Source organism: Chelonia mydas, chromosome 9 (assembly GCF_015237465.2).
Source record: "Chelonia mydas isolate rCheMyd1 chromosome 9, rCheMyd1.pri.v2, whole genome shotgun sequence".
Taxonomy (NCBI): Eukaryota; Metazoa; Chordata; order Testudines; family Cheloniidae; genus Chelonia; species Chelonia mydas.
In genome coordinates, this window is record NC_057855.1 from 1,480,082 (window position 1) to 1,501,819 (window position 21,738).

At 48.9% G+C, this 21,738-nt stretch overlaps 1 protein-coding gene and 1 long non-coding RNA gene across 2 annotated transcripts in view; one reads left to right on the forward strand and one right to left on the reverse strand.

Moving 5' to 3' along the window:
- Positions 1 to 260: 260 nt before the first annotated feature.
- Positions 261 to 4,806, reverse strand: LOC122461864. Its single transcript, XR_006284083.1, has 3 exons — positions 4,617 to 4,806; positions 2,701 to 4,348; positions 261 to 1,529 (listed from the first exon to the last, which is right to left on the reverse strand). It is a non-coding gene; the product is annotated as an uncharacterized LOC122461864 (long non-coding RNA).
- A 1,684-nt stretch (positions 4,807 to 6,490) lies between these two features.
- ATP13A3 (ATPase 13A3) overlaps positions 6,491 to 21,738 on the forward strand; it is a 122,876-nt gene continuing 107,628 nt past the window's right edge. The window contains exon 1 of the mRNA XM_037909402.2: positions 6,491 to 6,548. The gene's annotated coding sequence lies outside the window, so the exon portion shown is untranslated. The remainder of the gene's footprint in view (positions 6,549 to 21,738) is intronic.

Sequence of the window (21,738 nt, forward strand, 5' to 3'; positions counted from 1 at the left end):
AGACCATTACTCCTTGTTCTGTCATCTGCTACCACGGAGAACAGTCTAGATCCATCCTCTTTTTGATAATGACCAGGGTGTGCCAGCAACTGCAAGTTACCACACAGCTCTTCCAAAGCAAAATACATTTATTCATAGGACAAAAGCATCATAACAGAAACATATATATAAAATCCCTACACAGTTACTTAACATACCAGAAATCAGCCATTTTCCACAACTCACTGTAATTAACCCCTCCCCACCCGCCCCCATGGATTTTAGTTCCTGGAGGAGCTGTGGTATCCCTCCCCATGGGATAAAACACAATCATACATCGTTGGCATTATTAGTACCAAAACCCAACCCCATCCTTCCCCAGAGAATCTGCTAATTCTCCAAGCCAACAGCATGCACTTTGGGCATTACCATGGTACGAATAGCCGAAGACCTCAGGTGGTGGCCTGTTGTTTGTGCCGGACATTGTGCAGACAGGAAGTTGCAGTACAGTCCCTGCTCTGCAGAATGTACAATGTGACCTAAGACCTGACACTACAAGTCAGTGTAACAAATACCAGAAGGGAAGGGGAAAGTGGGTAATGCTAAGATCACACTCTTCCATAGGCTGGCTACAGCATGGGCATACTTTGATAGTCCCAAGTAGTTTAAAAGCTTTTTTAAAAAAATGAGTAAATATGAGCAAACCCCATTGGACCTCTCCCCAGCCGCTAGCAATTTCCACTAGGCATCATGGTAGAAACAAGTCTTGTGGACTGGCTTGAGTGAAGAGAAGGTGGTGGCTTTAGAGGAGGGTATTCCATGTGCAAAGGACACCGAGAAAGAAAGCGTGAAGACACAGACCTGATCTTGTTTATTGTCTGTTCTCAGCAGCTCCTGAGAATGGGAAAATCACTTTTTTTTGTAAAGCTATTACGAAGAGTAGCTATTTAAAACTTTGTTCTAGTTAATGGAGTAGTGAATTCCCCCTCCCACTATGACTGCTTATAAAGACATGTGACCTATTAGATATGCCTGTGTTCTAACAGCAATAACTATCAAGACTATTTTAACCCAAGAAGAATTGGTGTCAGGATAAGGGGGCGGGAGTCAGGGTGATATGAAAGGGCAATGTCTGGCATCTCTGGGTATTCTGTACAATTTACTTTGTTGCTGTGATTATAAGCTGTTCTGGCAAAAAAGCAGTAATAAATCATTTAACAATTCAAGATTTTCCAATGTGGCTTAAGGAGCATTATAATGAGATTTTAAAGACTTGTATTTTTCAGTTGTACATGACCTCTTTTCTTAAACAATAAAACTGAAATTGCAAATTATTCATTTGCATTTTCACATGGGATATGCCATATTCCTTCATGAATGCAAGTGTCCAAGTGGTCTGATTACATCTTGACCATCAAATTCTACATTTTCCTAGGCATTTTTCATCTGCACTCACTCCCAGGAGGATGTATGAATTTCCAGTATGTTTCACCCCGTGCCTGATATCATAGAACATTGCTGTTGCCAACCATGGAGCCTGAAAGACACAGCTGGTAGAAGGTTCCATTGTTATGGTTATGTGCAAGGGGCTTAGCTCAGGAAAAACAATTGGGGTATTGTGGCCCCACATCTGACCCTCCCCCCTTTTTAGTTATGGAAAAAGGTAGAGTCAGTCATCTCAACAGAACCACTTCTCTCCCCTCCCCCTTTTCACTGGATCCTGCCAGGACTTCTCTGCTGGTCCCAGGAAGTGCAGGAAGTACGCAGGGATTGGGCACGTTGTGTGGCAAAAGGGGACAGGAATACAGTGGAGCTTGTATAGAAAAGGCAATGCTGCCTTGCAGTATGGGGCCTTTTAAGGAGGGTCCCGTAGGCAGCTGCAGCCAGGGGAGAACCTGGTAGTGCAGTTCCAACAGAGCCACGTTTCCACCGATTGAGACGAGACCATGGCCTCTGGTGCATCCGCAGGCCTGTCTGATTTGGAGGGGGATCACATGGCCTATTCTACGCAAAGGAGTAAACCTCACCCCAAGATGGACTGATCAGGCAGAAGCCTGGTCCACTTTTGGATGCCACCAACTAGACTGCAGGAGGCAGACCCCAGAATCTACCCAGAGCCCCGGGATATGCTCAAGCTCATCCGTACAGGATCTGACCCTGGAACAGCAGCTTTCAGTCAGACTCCAGCACCCCTGTTCAGGACAGGAGACACTAACAGGTGTCTGAAACGACTATGAATTTTTTTCATATAATTCTATCAGAAGAAGCATGGCAGGATGTGCTCACCTACAGCCTGAAAAAAGTGTGAAAAAGTAATACGTGTATTTTGCTTTACTCTAATTTATGAGTATTTGAGTGTTTACTTGGTATAAAACTTGACAACTTGTTACTGATCTCCTTGGGTGCTGATATAAGTTATGATCTGAGGTGTAATAGGGTCCAGGCCTTACAAATATTCTTAAGGCCAAATGATTTTTCATATTGCAGTACCACCTAGAGGCTCTAGCCCCATTGAGCTAGGCACTGAACACATATACAAAAGAGGTGGTCTCTGCCCTCAGAGTTTACAATCTAAGTATGAGACTATGACATACCAGGGTACAATCCAGACCAATGGGGTGGGGGTGGAGGTGGTTTGGTAGCCCCTGCCCTTACAATGCCTTGCTGAATTAGCTCCCACCTGGGCCGCTCACAAATAGCCTTTCAGCATGCATGCCACACCTTGAGTGTCTGTGTGTAATTGCAGCTTGCCAGCCACTCCTGAGTTACATTCTGACTCTCACCAGTCTCGGTTATACTGCAGAGTGACCCCAACGCACCCCAAGTATTAGATTTCCCCCCAGAAATGTATGTCCTGTACTGCCCAGTCCTCTCCTGGAAAACACAAGTTACATTAAATCTGTTATTCCTTTAATAGAATAATATGCACAAAACTTGCCATCCCAAATAGAGTTTCCCAGACACTTCAATTTAAACATACTGGATTAGATAAAACAAGTTTATTAACTACAAAGAGATTTTACGAGAGTGCATGTAATGAGGCATAAAAGTCAGAAATGATTAGAAGAAAAATAAAGATAAAACATTTATTAACACATAACTTAAACTATATCACATTCAAGCAACATTTCTCACCAGATGCTTTCTGCAGTCTGACTCACCCAACCCCATAGGTGAGGGGTCCTTCTCCAGAGTCCAATGCTTTCTTCCTTGGTCACTTCAGGCGCATTGAATGCGATGGGCAGGGAGAGAGAGAGGGGGGCCTTGGGGTGTTTGTCCCTCCATTTTATAGTTTCAGTCCCTCTCCTGAAAAACATTCCCAGCTGGACACCAGGAGACAAAGAATCTATATGGAAGAATGTTCCCTGCTGCTTTTCCCCCTCACCTGTTTGCGCTTTCTTTGTTTCCCTTTCTGCTTGATGACTCTGTTTACTGCTTAAATGCAAATTAAGCAGAGTGCACTTTTTTTTGTTTACGGCAGACCTGTTTGCCAACCTCAGGTTGGACAGGGCTCTGGGATTTAGAACATGCGTTGTTAACACCATACAGTGGACTCTTATAACTTCACATACAGTGTTGCCACGAACATATTTTACCAGGACAATAATGATCTGAAAATTATGAGTTTTCAAACGATACCTTACAAGGCATACTCTGTACAAAAATTATTACAATAATGTGTGAACAGGGGTACATTCTGTCAGAGACAAGAGACAACAGGTGGATACAGGCAGACGGGGGACCACAATAACAATGAAACATCATTTGTCAGCATAAGCAGTGTGTGCAGTGTGCACAGCCCACTGGCAGCCTGACCACTGTCTTACAGCATGCTAGTGCGTTCACCAGGTAAAAGACAACGTTGTGTGTGGGAAAGCTGGAGTTGATATATAGTCTATGAATTACTTTAGGGGAGAGAAAGTACATATCCGGGAGGAAGAATTTTTATTGTTCTGTAAGACGGACTGGCCAAGATAATTCACAAGTAAGAGAATGCTACATTTAAAGGAACTTGTGAAGGGTGTGGTGACAGACAGTGACAAGGTTAGGACTAGTCTGTGTAGGGAAAGAGCCAAAAAGAACTTCCTGCATGGAAAGCATATTTAGGAATAATATTAAATTTAAGTAGAGAGACTTGAATCAATTCAGATTATTTACAGACCAGATCCAGATGGGAAGGTGTGTGAATCTACGATCATAATATCCAAATCCCGAGCAAAGGATATTAGAGAGATAGTGGAACATGGTCCCCCATCTGGTCTATAGGCAAAATTCCACAGCAGATCATCTCTGCCTTTGTAGAGACGAAGGATGGCATCACCAGACCGGGACAATCGCAGAGACATAGGCCAGGCTCCACATACAGAGTCTACAAGGAAAAGAAAAGCAGAGGTCACCGAGCATCCGATGTATGTTCCAAGCGAGGAGAGGGAACGAGAGGCAGAAAAATCACAGTAAAGTTGGGTGTGGGTGGGGTGAGAGAAAAAAACCGTTAGTGCAGGGGCAGATTCACCAAGCAGAAACTCCACATCACTACAGTGGTGGCATGGAGATGGCCAGCCGGAGCCTACACTTTGCTCAGCATGAAGGTGGCAGCTGAAGGAAGAACAGAAAGCCACAAGAACCCAGCTCCGTACCAGTGTCTCCCAGGGACAAAGAAGTGTGACAGCTCTGAAGGCTTTTCCTTGCAGTCTGAAAAGATTCTATCATCCCCAAGTGGGGGCAAAGCAGATCAGTCAAGGACGATACTCTTCCTGCACTTTACGCTATGGAAGGTGCTTCTTGACCTCTAGGAATCTAAAGTAGTACCTACTTCTGCCTGAGGACCCCCCCGTGCCGCCCTCCAACGCCCCCTCCCCGATCCCAGACCCCCCCGTGCCTCCCCTACAGCCCCCTCCCCGATCCCAGACCCCCAATGCTGCCCCCCAACACCCCCTCCCCGATCCCAGACCCCCCCGTGCCACTCCTACAGCCCCCCTCCCCGATCCCAGACCCCCCCGTGCCGCCCCCCAACGCCCCCTCCCCGATCCCAGACCCCCCCGTGCCTCCCCTACAGCCCCCTCCCCGATCCCAGCCCCCCCGTGCCGCCCTCCAATGCCCCCTCCCCGATCTCAGACCCCCCCGTGCCGCCCCTACAGCCCCCTCCCCGATCCCAGACCCCCAATGCCGCCCCCCAACGCCCCCTCCCCGATCCCAGACCCCCCCCGTGCCACCCCTACAGCCCCCTCCCCGATCCCAGCCCCCCCCGTGCCGCCCCCCAACGCCCCCTCCCCGATCCCAGCCCCCCCCGTGCCGCCCCCCAACGCCCCCTCCCCGATCCCAGCCCCCCCCGTGCCTCCCCTACAGCCCCCTCCCCGATCCCAGACCCCCAATGCCGCCCCCCAACGCCCCCTCCCCGATCCCAGACCCCCCCGTGCCACCCCTACAGCCCCCTCCCCGATCCCAGACCCCCCCGTGCCGCCCCCCCAACGCCCCCTCCCCGATCCCAGACCCCCCCGTGCCGCCCCCCAACGCCCCCTCCCCGATCCCAGACCCCCCGTGCCGCCCTCCAATGCCCCCTCCCCGATCCCAGCCCCCCCGTGTCGCCCCCCAACGCCCCCTCCCCGATCCCAGACCCCCCGTGCCGCCCCCTCCCCGATCCCAGCCCCCCCCGTGCCTCCCCTACAGCCCCCTCCCCGATCCCAGACCCCCAATGCTGCCCCCCAACACCCCCTCCCCGATCCCAGCCCCCCCCCGTGCCGCCCCCCAACGCCCCCTCCCCAATCCCAGCCCCCCCCCGTGCCGCCCCCCAACGCCCCCTCCCCGATCCCAGCCCCCCCCCGTGCCTCCCCTACAGCCCCCTCCCCGATCCCAGACCCCCAATGCCGCCCCCCAACGCCCCCTCCCCGATCCCAGACCCCCCCGTGCCACCCCTACAGCCCCCTCCCCGATCCCAGCCCCCCCCGTGCCGCCCCCCAACGCCCCCTCCCCGATCCCAGCCCCCCCCGTGCCGCCCCCCAACGCCCCCTCCCCGATCCCAGACCCCCCCGTGCCGCCCTCCAATGCCCCCTCCCCGATCCCAGCCCCCCCGTGTCGCCCCCCCAACGCCCCCTCCCCGATCCCAGACCCCCCGTGCCGCCCCCTCCCCGATCCCAGCCCCCCCCGTGCCTCCCCTACAGCCCCCTCCCCGATCCCAGACCCCCAATGCTGCCCCCCAACACCCCCTCCCCGATCCCAACCCCCCCGTGCCGCCCCCTCCCCGATCCCAGCCCCCCCCCGTGCCGCCCCCCAACGCCCCCTCCCCGATCCCAGCCCCCCCCGTGCCGCCCCCATCCCAGGGCCCCGCCCGGCCCCTCCCGCCGGACCGCGCCCGCGCCCGCCCCGGCCGGGACGCGGAGCCCCGCGTGGGGGGCGGGGGGTGTTTCCGGCACCTCCCCCCGTGGGTAACGGGCTGACGTCACGTCCTGCCCCCCCGCCGCTCCGGTGCGCGGAGCCGGTTGGAAGCGGTTCCCCGCCCGCGCGCTGCACAGGAGCCGGCCCGCGCGCGCCGCCGCGGCCATGGGGCTGAGCTAGGGGCCGCCGCGCGCCGGGTGAGTCTGCGGGGGCGCGCGCGGGGAGCACGTGCGGGGCGGGTGGAGCCTCGCGCCCGCCCCCGGCCCGGCCCCGGCCCCGGCCCCGCGCGGTGTGTGGCCCCGCGGGCCGGCTCGGGCTCGGGCTCGGGCTCGCCGCCCCCGGGGGCCGGGCCTGTCGGCGGGCTCCGGTCCCCAGGCGGGGCCGGCCCCGCGCGGCCTGTCAGCGCCCCGCCGCCGCGCGTGGGGCGAGGAGCCGGGGGCGGGAAGACAGAGACGCGGGCTCGCCGGGGGGCGGCGGGCTCGGCGGGCTCCGGTGGGGAGGGGTCCGCGGGGTCCCAGCGCTGGCGGGACCGTCCCTGTTTCCCCGGCCTCCCCACGTCTCTTCCCCGCCTGGGTTTGGCCCCTTCGCCCCGGGGTCCGCTTGCGGGGAGAGGCTCGTTGACTCGAGCCTGAGCTGCCCCGGGCTGCGGCTCCCGGCTCCTCACCTCGGGGGCTCCTTGCGCCCTGCTTGCCCCGCCCCGACTCTGAATTTGGGAGTCGTGTGTCCCGCCCTCGGGGTGTCCACACGGCCCGTGGGCCGGGGCTGCGCTCTGGCCCCTGCAGGCGAGCTCTGTGGCCGTGGCGAGCTCTCCCGGCGACAAAAAATAACCACCCCTTGTCGGGCTTCGTGGCCAGGGGCCCGGCTCCCTCCCGGCCATCGAGCACTCTCCCGGCCGGCGCTTCTCAGCGCGAAAACTTTTGTCGCTCGCGGGGTTTTCCACACCCCTGAAAGACTAAAGTTTTAGCTTCAGTCCCTGATGTAAAGCAGTCTTAGGCTATGCTGATATAAAGTGTTCTGATATCAATTTAAGAGGGTCCACTTGAGGGCTACACTGATTTAATTAACAGGTTTCTAGACAGATTTATTCAAACTTAGTACAGTTTTTGTGGGTAGTCAAGACCTGAAATGCTTACGTATAGTCTCCCTCATCCTGAAGGATCACAAACCAATTTATAACTACTGCATTCGATACGTTCCACTTGTCACTGAGATGCTGCCACTTCTGGGGTGAAACACGTCTTTGATAACAGTACACAGTAACACCTCACCACAATTTAGGACGGGCAGTGAAGAAAACGATGTCCGTTTGAAACTTCCTGGGAATTTCAGGTAGGCAGAATGTAACTGGCTAAAGTGAGATTTAGCCAGGGCTTTAGTTGCTTAACCCTGGTCTACACTAGGATTTTAGGTCGAATTTAGCAGCATTAAATCGATGTAAACCTGCACCCATCCACACGATGAAGCCCTTTATTTCGACTTAAAGGGCTCTTAAAATCGATTTCCTTACTCCACCCCTGACAAGTGGATTAGCGCTTAAATCGGCCTTGCCGGCTCGAATTTGGGGTACTGTGGACACAATTGGACGGTATTGGCCTCCGGGAGCTATCCCAGCGTGCTCCATTTTGACTGCTCTGAACAGCACTCTCAACTCAGATGCACGATTGTTTGCCGTTGCTCTGATGCAGGGAGGGGTGACTGAGGACACGGCTTACAGGGTTGGCTTACAGGGAGCTAAAATCAACAAAGGGGGTGGCTTTACATCAAGGAGTATTTCAGGCAGGACTTCACGGAGGGTTCCAATAAGAAATGGTGCACCTAAGTTATTCTTATTGGAACAAGGAGTGACTGCAGTGTGACCTAGAGCAATGAGTCCCCTAGACGGGGGAGGAGGCAAATGAGTACAAAACAAATCTGGTCTATTTCTTGTTTTGATCCACTCCATCTATCTTTTACATCTTTGGCTGGCAGCAGACGGTGCAGAAGGACTGCATGCCATCCACATCTCATGGCTGCTCGGCAGAAGGTGGTACAGTACGACTGCTAGCCATTGTCATCTCTTGCCTGCCCGGCAGAAAATGGTACAGTACGACTGCTAGCAATCCGTATCGCCTGCCTGCTCACCGTAAGATGGTTCAATAGGACTGACTGCAGGACTAAAGAAAATGACCTGGTAAAGTCACTCCAAATTTAGTCCCTGTGCCCATGTCTGCCCAGGCGCTCCCAGCCGACGCGGCCAGGAGCACCTCGGACATGACGATGATGGCTACCAGTCGTATTGCACCGTCTGCTGCCACAAGGCAATGGGTTGCTGCTACTGTGTAGCAATGCAGTACCACGTCAGCGAGCACCCAGGAGACATACGGTGACGGTTACCTGAGCGGGCTCCATGCTTGCCGTGGTATGGCGTCCGCACAGGTAACTCAGGAAAAAAGGCGCGAAACGATTGTCTGCCCTTGCTTTCACGGAGGGAGGGAGGGAGGGAGGGAAGGGGGGACTGACGATATGTACCCAGAACCACCCGCGACAATGTTTTAGCTCCATCAGGCACTGGGATCTCAACCCAGAATTCCAATGGGCAGCGGAGACTGCGGGAACTGTGGGATAGCTACCCACAGTGCAACGCTCCGGAAGTCGACTCTAGCCTCGGTACTGTGGAAGCACTCCGCCGAGTTAATGCACTTAATGCACTTAGAGCATTTTCTGTGGGGACACACACACTCGAAAGATAAAACCGATTTCTAAAAAACTGACTTCTATAAATTCGACCTTATTCCGTAGTGTAGACATACCCTTATACTCTTTTGCATAGTGTCACTGTTGTTTTAGTGACCACAGGGGTCAAGACTTTGCTTTTACGTCTCATTCCAAAAGCATCTCACTGCAAATCTGGCACTTCTAACCACACAGTACTCCTAACATCAGGCACAGACACTAATTCAGAGGGAAGAACACCACTTCCTGCAACCCCTTCCATTTTCCCCATCCAAGGACTGCTGAAGAAGCTTGACCATGCTTTGTGAGCGCTGATAAAATCAGAACTGGAGGTGGTATTCAGCAGCAAAACCCTGAGGAAAACTGCTCTGATAGTTTGTGCTCCTGTGAAGTGCTTTTCAGGAATCAACAAATTCAATCAAAAGTACGAAATAGCTACATGAGAAACACGAATTTGAAGAATGCAGGCTTCGGTAACACCTTGGTCTTTCAGCAGCTTGACACAGCTGTTAATAAATGTAAAATGTTTTCAGTTTCTCCAGTGTCATGAATTCAACTACATATATTAATTATTAAATGACTGCACTCTTAACTAGGGTGGCCAGACGTCCTGATTTTATAGGGACAGTCCTGATATTCGGGGCTTTTTCTTATATAGGTGCCTGTTACCCCCCACCCCCTGTCCTGATTTTTCAAACTTGCTATCTGGTCACCCTACTTGTAACCCCAGATATAACCTGCATTAGTGTTTGGCTAACTCTCTTGTAGGATAACTAGTATTCTCATTAACAAATCCCTTGAATTTTCCTCCTTGATAAAACCTCACCTTTATATATAACTGCAGCAGTACTGCCACTTTCTTATGACATCGGGTACATTCTTACAGTTCAGTGAAACTGCAGTTTATACCTAGGCAACCGTGAGTTGATAACTTTTGCAAGAAATGTATTCCATGTAAGGAACCTTCACATGTGTGTCAGTTCTGATAGGATATGGTTCAGCTGAGTTTAAGAACTTAAAAATTCACCTGATGTTCAGGTTTTCAAGTTGTATTCAGACCTTTCATTATTTTCTTGTATGTTTTCAAATTTATTTAAAAGCATCTGTCCCAACTGGCTCCTAGTAGTTATGTAATTGAGGTAGATAATCATGGATGATAATTCCAAACCATAACGACTTAAATTTAACAGACTAAATCCCGTTAGCAACAACACAGCAAAATAACCTCTCTCAAACATCCATCCTCTATCCCTCAACCCATCTCTTTGGCGAAGGCCTGGGAATGAGCTTGATGTGAGCGTTGCAGCATCTTCTGAAGGTCAATAAATCAACGTTTTATCAGACCATGGAGGAGATCATGTTCAAGCATTGAGGACCCTTCAACGGAAATGCCCAGCCACCAGCACTTCAAACAACCTCTGCTATTTGGAGTTGTTGCAGTATATCACAGGGCAGAGAGAGACACTTCGTTAGCTAGGTTCCAAACTATTTAGGGCTTTATGTATCTAAACTAACAATCTAAACTCCGTCAGAAAACTAATTGGAAGCTAGTGGACTCATGGAGCACTCAGTGTGCTCTCACTGTGGATGGCCACTGGGCAGGCATGCCACTGCATTCTGCACTAAAGTGTGCCAAACATCCATACAGCAGAAGCTTAGGTATGTTTGTATCTGAATAGTTCTCTCATCTTTTCCATTTTATTTTTCAGAACAAATGGTAAATCTTACTCTGAATTCTTGGATAGTATCTTCAGCAACTGAGACAAAATAGTCTTCTATTTTAACTCCTTCAATCCACTCATTTGCTTCTTTCCCTTCCTTCTCTGTAGTGATGTTTGGTAATCACCAGTCAATCACACATTTGCATTATGGATCAACAGCTTTCACATTTACTACCTTTATAGTCAGAAACAACCACCAAGTGAATTCAGCATTGTGAAAACTGAAAAACAAGATGAGCTAGGTAGCTTTGCACAGAACCATGTTATCAGATACCCTGTTCAACTTCCAGAAGTTCCCAAATTCTAGAAAGCCAAGGCCCCTCACAAGTTACAGCTTTACCTACTGCATCCCGCCCCCCCCCCCCCCCCCCCCCCCCCCCCCCCATGAACATTCAGTGATAGTTGGTTAACCCACTAGGCATGCCTTTGTCATCAGTAATGACTCCATCCATTCCCTCTTCTCTTCTGGGCTTCTATCTACACAGTTCTAAACCTTTTGTTTCCTCATAAGCAAAAACAGGATCTTGATGTTTTATCACTTCCCTTTTAAGTTCTTAGACTAGTTAGTTTTTATTAATAAATTAGGTTCTAATTTTTGTTTCTATTAAAAATAAAAAGATTTCCAATATATAGTCATGTAATTACTTCAGGATGTCACAGAAGTACTAACAATGAAAAAAGCAATAACATCTCCTGAAAAAATCCACTGTGCTGGGTTTTTAAGAACATTGCTACACCTAATAATAAGTTCTGTGCTTAGTGATTGTAGGATCAGATCATCTGATCATAGTTATCCAAGTCTAATGTTTTAATTGTTTTTCCTTGTGGTTTATTAAAATATTATATTTTGAACACTGAGAAGTCTGGTCCAGTTGTTGCGTAGTTCTAGCAAAAACAGCTGCTAAGACATTGATCACTTTGTATTGTCAGAGTCGCGTAGTGTTTAGCCTCATAACTTTCTTAGCCCTGGTCTACACTGGGGTAGGGGGGGATCGATCTAAGTTATGCAACTTCAGCTATGTGAATAACTTAGCTGAAGTCGATGTACTTAGATCGACTTACCGTGGTGTCCTCACCACAGTGAGTCGGCTGCTGCTGCTCTCCCGTCGACTCCGCCTCTTGTGGCGATGGAGTCGACGGGAGAGTGCTCGGGGGTTGATTGATCACGTCTAGACCAGACACGATAAATCGATCCTCCCGGATCAGTTGCTGCCTGCCAATCCAGCAGGTAGTGAAGACATACCCTTGGTTTGCCAGTGCAACTGAAACGGTACATTTCAACTATTATTGTAATCCCCCTGTTTTTATTGCAGGGGACTCAGCTGCTGGATCTAGTCTGCACTGAATTTTGAGACAGGTTAGCCATGCTTTTCTGTGAACAGCTGCATCTGAAAGCATTGCTGCTTTTCTTCAATTACCTTTTAGAATAAAGTTGACTTTTATAAAACATTGTCCTCTCTAGGGTAGATGATGAAATTACTTTTTAACTTGTGAAGAACAGCTGGCCACATCTTTGTTACTCTTTTTTTAGCTTCTTGAAGAGTTAGATGCTGTAAATTGCAATTACTTATGCTGCTGCTGTTCTGAACGTATGGATCTTTACTCTTTTCTTCACTTTGGGTTTATCTGCACTTGACTTCTTTACCTAGGCTGAGCCCTAAAATAATGCCCAAACTTCTGAAGAAAGGAATAAATGTTTGGGGACTTTTCAGGGTAGTTTACTACCCTGAGTTAATTGGCAATCAGTCCATTTGAGACTTTTTTTAAAAAAAAGTCTACTGTAGACATATCCTTCAAGAGCCAAAGAGAGGTATTTCACTTGTGAACTTAATGATATCTGGTTTAACTTCTCATTTTCTGCTGATAATTCTGTAATCAGCTAGGATCATCTCTCTCTTTTCCCCCTATTCCTTTTGATTGTTAAGGTGGCATGCTTGTGTATAATAGATGTCTAGCATTTTGTACAGTATTGTGCCTGGTCTACACTAGAAAATTAGGTTGGTTTGACTACGTTGGACAGGGGTGTGAAAAATGCACACCCCAGAGAGGTGAAGTTAAGTTGACCTAAGTCCCCGTGTAGACGGCGCTAGGTTGACAGAAGAACTCTTTCGTTGACCTAGCTACTGCTCCTCGAGGAGGTGGATTACTTACACTGATGGAGAATCCCTCCTGTCGGCAGAGGTAGCGGCTACACTGACGCACTACAGCGGCGCAGCTGTGCTATTGTAGTGTTTTAGACAAGTCCTCAGTGTACTCACCTATGGGGAGGAACCTCTGTGGCTATTTAATAGCACACAGCAATGCCACCCAACAGTTTAGGGCAGCAAGTGAAAAATGCTGTACTAATAACAATACTGAGCACTTCACAAAAGTGGTTAAGCATTATAATATCTGTGTTAGATGGGGACGCTGCGGCACAGAGGGGCTAAATGACTTGCCCAGGGTCACGCAGCAAGGGGTAGAGCTGAGAGAAGAACTAAGGTCTTCTCTCAGTCTAGTGCCTTATCTACTGGCCCATGCTGCCTCCTGTTACTTGTATACTGCCAGCTGTATGTGAGGTGCTTTAAAAATAGGTAAGAAGGCACAGACTCCTTGTCTCAAAGAGCTAAACAGTCTAGCTAGATAATGCAGAAACATAGGAACGGTGGAGTGAGAGGTGACAGAAGCAGTCTGGTTTAGAGATCTGCTCAGGCCTAATTTTATAGCCCAACCCAGAAGCCGACCCAAACTTGACCCAAGAGTGTCAAGTGTTTTCCGAACCCACAGGACCCAAACCTTTGTCAGCGCTGCTGCCGCCTCATCCTTGCGGCTTGATTGGTGGGGGCTTCCTGCTCCCTGTGTCTGTGATCCATCTCTGGTCACCTCCTGGGGTGTCATGGCCGTGGCTGCATGCCCCGCTTCTGCCGGATGCTGTTGCTTTGCTGAGCTTTGTGTACTGTGGAGTGAGAAGTGTTGTCACTCATTGGCACGCTCGCTCTGCAACACACAAAACGCGCACCAAGGTGGGTGGTAGTTGGCAGGAGTGGGGCACTCAGCTGCCGCTGTGCTGACCTCCCCAGGCAGGAGGAGATGAACAGAGATGACTCACGGGAGCCAGAGAGGGTCAGGTTATTTTCAGTCTGACCCGACGTTAGTATGTTTAAACACTGAAGTTTAGAATACATTTTGCTTTGGTTTTTTAATATTCAATAGCAGTTGCAGGGGAAATTTTAGGAAGGCAGAATGTAATTACCAAAATAGGAATTTGGTTAGCATAATTTATTAGTCTCTAAGGTGCCACAAGTACTCCTTTTCATATTAGGGTTAGCATTTCTAATCTTGTGAAAAATTCCACAGGATCTGGACCTTACTTTTTCTTCGTATAGAGAACATCTCTAACAAGACAGTTCCCCCGTCACCTGGCTTGGACACCAGTTCAGTACTGATTCAGAGAAGACGCATGCATTGCTGTTTTTATTATTTGTATTATCATAACTGTACAAACAGAACAAAAGAGAGTTCCTGGCCAAAGATCAGGTCAAGTCACCAACACAATTTCTTGTAGAAACTGATTTTCCTTGCAGGTCTTCTTTCCCAGTACTGAGCTGGGCTGACCCTGCTTAAGCTCTGAGATCATGGTCCAATTTAATAAATGGTTGTAGAATACACCTGTTGTACCAACTTCAAGAAGTCTTCACTTCCATCTGGCACTAGAAGTAGTAGAAATTATAGTGTTTGAAGTCTGAACCATGTCACACAGCCAGCATAGTGTTGAAAAAGCCAAAGGTGTTGAATTGTTCATTTTCCTATCCAGTCATCAGTGTTCTAGCTTCTGCTGCTCTGGAAGTTGTTGGTTTAGGGGAAATGTCACTTTCCATTTACACTTTCTTCCACTCTACTTCCATACTACGTGTTTCTAACTCTCACACTTCTCATCCATTTCTAGTCTCTTCTGTTTCACTGGTTACTAAATATTTTTGGCTTTTCCAATGCTTATCTCAACAACGAATAAACAAATTGTTTTAGAACATTAGTCTGGAAGGTGAGTTACAGATTTTTTCAAGTGGAATAGTAATTTATCATACCTATCTTTTGTGCACTGATGTTGCTAGGCCTTTGACTTTCTTAGGTTCTTGTATGGCCCCGTATTGTAGTATCTGAGTGCCTCAGAATCTTTTAATGTATTTATCCTCCCAACATCCCTATGAACTAGGAAAATGCTATTCTCCCCATTTTACAGATGGGGAACTGAGGCACAAAGACACTAAGTCCCATATATTTAAATGTGTTTAGGCACCTAAATACGTTCAAGTATCTGGACTTAAGTGATTTGCCCAAGGACACATAGGAAATCCGTGGTAAAGCAAGGAGTTGAACGTGGGACAATGCAAGATCTGGGCTAGCGACCTAACCACTGGACCACCCTTCCTTTTCTGGAGGACTTCAGATCCTCGTGATGCTGCCTCTTTGTCAAATACAAAAAGGAGTTAGATTTTACAGCTTTGCTTGGTTAAAGTTCATTTTAGGAAGTAGATCTAAGCTGGTACCGCTAGAAGCACTGAATTCAACAACTTGTGCTTTATCAGATTTAAAGAAAACCCAGGGGGAAATGTTCTAAAACTTCCCTTACTGAATTTCAATCTGCTTTGACTTTCTTTATGTTAGAGAAAAGTAGAAAAAAAACATTTTTCAATACACTGTAAAAGCAGGCACTTCTTAAAGCAAAAGCAATTTTCCTGAAATTAACAATTCAGGAAGAATTGTCTGAAGATTTACTTCCATTTCCATGATTAGCTTGATTTCTTTCCACTATCCCACACTGACACACACATTACGTAGCTACTGCTTAAGTACACACTACACTCTTTAAAGCAGTCTCTGAGGCCACAATCATGCAAACACTTGAACTACACCCAGTAGTCAATTAAGTGTGTATGTTCGGGCATACCTACGCTACAGATGCTAAGCGACACAGGTATGGAGCTGCAGCTGTGCCGTTGTAGTGCTGGAGTATAGATGCTTCCTACGTTGATGGAAAGGGTTTTTCCGTTGATGTAGTTAAACCATCTCTCTGAGAGGTGATAGTTAGATGGAAGAATTCTTCCATCGACCTAGCCATATCTACTCTGGTGGCTAGGTCAACCTAACTACAGCACTCAAGGCTCAAAAATTTTCACAGTGCTGAGTGACATAGCTAGGTCGATCTAATTTTTAAGCATAGACCAGGCCTAACTATTTGGAGGATCAAGGCCTTAGACTGTGAGCTCTTTGGGGTGGTGACCGTTTTTTACTACAAATACGTAGGGTGCCTATTACAACTGGTCCTTGAGATGAATCTGTATATGCAGTTGACATGGTAGGTCTTAAAAGTTTAAATAACCTTTCCCCACCCCCCAACTAAAACCTATTGATTTTGTAGCTAGTTACCTAATAGTCTTTCGTAGATAATTGTGTTTGAATGTTGAAAATTGTATGCTGAAGTGTTTCCTGTTTCAGGTTGTTGTACAGTAAGATAAAAATAAAGAGTTTCATTGAGGAAAAGCTACTTCCTTTGTTAAGTAACCTACATATCCAAGAATAAGGATCAGTTGATGTTAATCTGTGGCTCTAAGTCCTCAGGGCTGTGGTGGGGAGAGATGCCTCTCAACCAGCCCTGGACCTGCCATGGTGCCCCTCCCCTGGCCCTGATCCAGCCGGCCCAGTGCTCCACTTCACTTGCGCTGCAGTTGGCTCTTCTCCGGACCCTTCTCCGTGCTCCTATGGGCCCTCTGGCCCAGGGCTTCTCTCCATCCCGCTCCTCTCTCAGCCCCCGCCCTCCCTGTCACTGGCAGGCAGCCGGAGCCTGAAGTGGTAGATCATCACTGGCGGTCTGGACTGTGGACGGACCTGCTGTGGCCTGGGGAGAGGAGCCCCAGCCCAGCTCCCCTCCCAACCCCCCCAACCTGCTGCAGATGGGGGTAGAGGTGCCCCAGCCCAGCCCTGGACCTGCTGTGGGTGGGGGAGAGGAACCTATCCCGTGGCCCCAGCCCCAGTGCTGCCGCAGTGGGGAGAAGCGCCCCCCCCTCCCCCACCAGGTGCTGCTGTGGGGAGAGAGAGCTGGGGGGAGTCCTCTCTCCCCGCCGTAGCCCCCGGCCAGCCTGCACCCCAAACCCCTCATCCCCAGAGCCCACACAGCCAGCCGGAGCCCTCACCCCCAACTGCACCTCAACCCTCTGCCTCATCCCTGAGCCCCCTCCCACACTCCAAACGCCTCAGCCCCACCCCCCGTCGCATGAATTTTGTTATGTGCACCAATATGGAGGTGATGTGTCATACATCACCTCCATATTGGTGCACATAACAAAATTCTTTCTGCACATATGTGGGAAAAATTAGAGGGAACACTGCCGTAGTTATATTCTGCACGCAACTCTGAAATAGTTCAGTCCCTAACAGAAACTCAGCTCTAGGCTGTGAGCCCAGCAGAGGAAAGATACCAGTAACGGAGTGTACATGATGCAACAGTTGGGGAGAATTACTGCTTAAGTTTCTGCATTCATTTAAAACTATTTTAAGAATAACTTATTGGAGTGGCTTACCTTGTTTAAAATTGTGTTTTGAGTGATCCATATGTCAAATGCCAGAGGCCTATGTGGTCATAAAAATACTTAGTTTTGTCACTTCTGATTCATTCACTTTTAAAACTGTTCGCATGATCCTTAATTCTCTATCCCTTCGAACCTTCCTTCTCCAAAAAAAAAAAAAAAAAAAAATCACAATATATGTCAGTGGCCTTTTATTTAGTTCAGAAATAAAGTGACTTCTCAGTGCTTTTTTAAGGGCACAGATTACTGTATCAGAAAAGCATGAAGTGTGTTTATCTTTTATGGAATGAGTACACAGAACATAAGAATGGCCATACTGGGTCAGACCAAAAGTCTGTCTAGCCCAGTATCCTGTCTTCCGACGGTGGCCAATGCCAATGCCCTAGAGGGAATAAAACAGAATAGGTAATCATCAAGTGATCCATCCCGTCGCCCGTTCCCAGCTTCTGGCATACAGAGACTAGGCACACCATCCCTACCCATCCTGGCTAATAGCCATTGATGGACCTATCCTCCATGAACTTATTTTTTGAACCCTGTTATAGTCTTGGCCTTCACAACATCCTCTGGCAAGGAGTTCCACAAGTTGATTGTGCCTTGTGTGGAAAAAATACTTCCTTTTGTTTGTTTTAAATCTGCTCCCTATTAATTTCATTTGGTGACCCCTAGTTCTTGTGTTATGAGAAGGAGTAAATAACATTTCCTTATTTACTTTCTCCACACCAGTCATGATTTTATAGACCTCTCTCATATACCCCTTAGTCGTCTCTTTTCCAAGCTGAAAAGTCCCAGTCTTATTAATCTCTCCTCATACGGCAGCCATTCCATACCCCTAATAATTTTTGTTGCCCTTTTCTGAACCTTTTCCAGTTCCAATATATCTTTCTTTGAGATGGGGTGACCCCATCTGCACGCAATATTCAAGATGTGGGCGTACCATGGATTTATATAGAGGCAATATGATATTTTCTGTCTTATTATCTATCCCTTTCTTAATCATTCCCAACGTTCTGTTTGCTTTTTTTGACTGCCCGTGTACATTGTGGATTGTTCTCTGAAAACATCCACTCAATGACTCCAAGATCTCTTTCTTGAGTGGTAACAGCTAATGTAGACCCCATCATTTTATGTGTATAGTTGGGATTATGTTTTCCAGTATGCATTACTTTGCATTTATCAATATTGAATTTCATCTGCCATTTTGTTGCCCAGTCACCCAGTTTTGAGAGATCCTTTTGTAGCTCTTTGCAGTCTGCCTGGGACTTAACTATCTTGGGTAGTTTTGTATCATCTGCAAATTTTGCCACCTCACTGTTTGCCCCTTTTTCCAGATCCTTTTTGAATGTTAAATAGGACTGGGCCAAGTACAGACCCCTGGGGAACACCACCATTTACCTCTCTACAGTCTGAAAACTGACCATTTATTCCTACCCTTCGTTTCCTATCTTTTAACCAGTTACCAATCTGTGAGAGAACCTTCCCTCTTATCCCATGACTGTTTACTTTGCTTAAGAGCCTTTGGTGAGGGACTTTGTCAAAGGCTTTCTGAAAATCTAAGTACACTACAGCCACTGGATCCCCCTTGTCCACATGCTTGTTGACCCCCTCAAAGAATTCTAGGAGATTGGTGAGGCATGATTTCCCTTTACAAAAACCATATTGACTCTTCCCCAACAAATTATGTTCATCTATGTGTCTGACAATTCTGCTCTTTACTATAGTTTCAGCCAGTTTGCCCGGTACTGAAGTCAGGTGTACAGGCCTGTAATTGCCGGGATCACCTCTGGAGCCCTTTTAAAAAATTGGTGTCCCATTAGCTATCCTCCAGTCATTTGGTACAGAAGCTGATTTGAATGGTAGGTTACAGACTACAGTAAGTAGTCCTGCAATTTCACATTTGAGTTCCTTCAGAACTCTTGGGTGAATACCATCTGGTCCTGGTGACTTATTACTGTTTATCAGTTCCAAAACCTCTTTTAGTGACACCTCCATCTGGGACAGTTCCTCAGATTTGTCACCTAAAAAGAATGGCTCAGGTTTGGAAATCTCCCTCGCATCCTCAGCAGTGAAGACTGATGCAAAGAATTCATTTAGTTTCTCTGCAATGGCCTTATTGTCTTTGAGTGCTCCTTGAGCATTTGCTAAACTTTTGAGATGGTGCAGGACCTTATTCGCCTGACTGCACTGCCTTCTCCACAGAAGGACGAGGCACCAGTGATAACCCGGCCATCTGTTTCATCTAGGGACAAGCTGGTAATGATGTCACACCGCTCCCCATCTCCGCTGCGCCACTCGCCGATGCCGGCCGCTCACATAGGGGGACCGCACCAATCTCCAGAGGCCCGACACTGCTCATCGGCACCACCCAGTACTGCTCCTCCATGGTCTTCCTTTTCGGAGACCTCGGAGTCTGAGGTGGAGTCCTATTGTTCAGATAGGTCCAGCAGCAGGAGGTCTAGATCTGGGCGACAATGCCAGCCTCCTCCAGCGCCGTGGCCACCTCAATGGCAACCACCAGCTCAGTGGCCCTTTTGGACTCGCTGGGACTAGCATCAAGCCCAGGTTCAGTCCCAGGTTTTGAGATCCAGGTCAACGTTGGTCGTGTCAGCATCCTTCGCCCCCTCGCAGCAGCTGGCACCAGAGATGATGCCAATACCTCTGCTTGCCACTCTGTACTCGGCTCCGGCAACCACCTTGGCGCTGGCGATTCAGCAGCCCAGTGAACAACATGACCCACTTGGTGTCGAGGGCAGTGTCCAAGGCCATGTGCTGTCCTCTCGTCCTCATCCTCCCCAGATGAGCTGTTACAGGCACTTCAGTGGCCCCGGCCTTGGAGGATAGCAGGGTCTTGCAACTGTTATTGCGCAGGGTGGCCAAGAACCTGGGGATCCAGGCAGAGGCGCTGGTAGAGGATTCCGATCCCAGGGTGGACAGGTCTCTGGACTTCCTCATGAAGTCCAACAGACCATTCAAGACCTACCCTTTGAAGGTCAGGCCCTATTCTCTGAAAAGACTGACAGGAGACTGCACAATTTAAAAGACTCGAGGGCCACCCTCAAGCCCCTGGCCATACATCCTCCCCGCTACACAGCATAGGCATTTCAGACCGCAGCCTCCTCTGCCGTTTTACCAGCAAAACCGACAGGACGTTTCCCGGAGGAGGAATTGGGGTTGCAGGAAGAGGCTGCATCTGTCCTCAGGACAGGGCTCTGGCCAGACCAAGCCTCCCTTGTGCTAGAAACAGGCCTTTTGAAGGCGCGCACAAGGACGGCACACCAGCTCAGGAACTGGATCCATCCCGCCTTACCTTCTCATCATGACTATCCCCTTCCTACCCTGCGTTGGCCTGCATTACATTGGACTGCTGGGTACCATGCACGGTAGAAAGGGGCTGTTTGCTCCAGTTCTTTGCCCTCCTGCCCTTCCACCCCCGTTCCCCGTCCTCCTTCAGGGACCCTCCGCATGAGCAATTCCTTTATACAGGAGGTGCACTCGCTTCTCTTGCTGGGAGCGGTGGAAGAGATTCCTCAGAAGTTCAGGGGAAAGGGTTTCTATTCCCAGTATTTCCTAATACCAAAAGCCAAGGGTGGGCTAAGGCCCATTTTAGACCTACATGAACTCAACAAGTTCATAAAGAAACTCAAGTTCCACATGGTCTCTCTGACCTCCATCATCCCTTTCTTGGATCCAGGGGACTGGTAAGCCATCCTCGACTTGACTTGAAGGATGCGTACTTTCATATAGCGATAACTCCGCCCCACAGAAAATACTTCAGGTTTGTGGTGAACAGCAACCACTATCCAGTCATAGTCCTCCCGTTGGGCCTGTCAGCGGCACCTCGAGTGTTTACCAAGTGCATGGCAGTCGTGGCCATGTTCCTGCGCAGGCGGCAGGTACAGGTGTTCCAGTACCTCTACGACTGGCTCATCAAGGGCCGCTCCAGGTCTCAAGTGGAGGCACAAGTTGACTTCGTAAGAGTGATTAATCACAGCCCCCTCCTAAGAAAAAGCTTTTGGACTGTGTGTGTGTGTGTGTGTGTGTGTGTGTGTGTGTGTAAACCTTGGGGCTGTAAGCTAAGAAACTGCTCCAGTGGTTCTTGTTTCCTCCTCTGTTTGGAGAAGCAGTGCTCTGTACATTCCTTGCAAATAAAGAAGATTGCATAAAAGAAAATATCAGATTCCATCAATTTCTACTGCCAGCTGCAACATCCCAGGGCCTCGGACTTTGACCAGCTGGTTGGGTGAAAAAGGGGTAATGTTACTTAACTTCTGAAGCAAATCCAGATTTGTATGACTACTCTGAATAACTCAGAAGCAGCTAGATTGACCATGGCTTGAACCTTGGCAGGAATGTGATGGCACTGAGGGTAAATTTCAGGACGGTGAGTCAGA